The sequence below is a fragment of the Cebus imitator genome, unplaced genomic scaffold, assembly GCF_001604975.1.
Source record: "Cebus imitator isolate Cc_AM_T3 unplaced genomic scaffold, Cebus_imitator-1.0 Scaffold33, whole genome shotgun sequence".
Classification (NCBI taxonomy): Eukaryota; Metazoa; Chordata; class Mammalia; order Primates; family Cebidae; genus Cebus; species Cebus imitator.
Window position 1 is genome coordinate 1,292,073 of NW_016107348.1, and position 1,063 is coordinate 1,293,135.

Here is a 1,063-nt window from a genome sequence, read left to right on the forward strand (position 1 = left end):
CCTCTGAGAAAGCACCCTGAGTGCCTAGCGCTCCACCACCGGATCATTTCCCACCTCTGAGAGAAAGCACCCTGAGTGCCCAGCGCTCCACCACCAGATCATTTCCCACCTCTGAGAGAAAGCACCCTGAGTGCCTAGAGCTCCATGGGATAAGTACCTGTTGTCGGGCAGCTCCTCCCATGTTTTCTCACCTGGTTTTTAACTTCGGTGCTCTATTGTTTAGGAATAAAATCAGCAAGAAAGATTCTGTCCTGCAAACAAATCAGTCTGTAATTTGTGAACACCCCGACCTGGTTTTTAGAACTAGGAATACAAAGGAAGGAACAGTGATTCCAGTACATGCATCCTGTAAGACAGTGAAAATGTGAAATAATTTGTTTTGTAATTGTGCTAAGAAAAAGTGACACAACAAAACACAGGAAAGAAAATTTTGAAGAATTCAAGTATAAAACAAAAATACAGGCCGAGTATCCCTAATCTGAAAATCAAAATCCTAAATGCTCCAAAACCCAAAACTTTTTCAGTGCTTACATGTCAAAGGAAATTCTCACTGAAGCATTTTGGATTTTGGCTTTTTAGATTAGGGATGTTCAACTGGTATGTATATAATACAAATATTCCAAAATTTTTTTAAAAATCAGAAATCTGAAACATTTCTGGTCCCAAGCATTTCGGGTAAGGAATAGTCTCCCTGAACTAAGAAATAAACTGTGAATTCCTGATAACTATGCATGATTCATGTGAAGTGATCCATACAAAGATCATGACAGGACTATTTCAAGGACAAGTGAATAAAGATTCGGTTAAATAGCTTTACCTGTTCAGTCTTCTAGTGTAATGCCAATTAATGCATATTTGAAAAAGTGACCACACTTGGTACATAATAAACACTAGCTGACGATCATCAGAAGGAAGCATACTTTTTCCTGAGTCTGATAATCACTATACTTTAATCCAACATCTCTCTGGTGAAGCAACTGTGAATGATTACTGAAGTAATTAAAGATACTCAAGGTAAAGTTCCAATAATAATCATAATTTTTCAAATTATATAATTATGAAA

The 1,063-nt window shown here is 37.1% G+C and overlaps 1 protein-coding gene across 4 annotated transcripts in view; it reads right to left on the reverse strand.

Moving 5' to 3' along the window:
* The window catches only part of ACBD6 (acyl-CoA binding domain containing 6), a 210,863-nt gene that overhangs the window by 14,916 nt on the left and 194,884 nt on the right, over positions 1-1,063 (reverse strand). For all 4 annotated transcript variants that reach the window (XR_001823808.2, XR_001823809.2, XR_001823807.2 and 1 more), the window contains exon 9: positions 818-977. The gene's annotated coding sequence lies outside the window, so the exon portion shown is untranslated. The remainder of the gene's footprint in view (positions 1-817; positions 978-1,063) is intronic.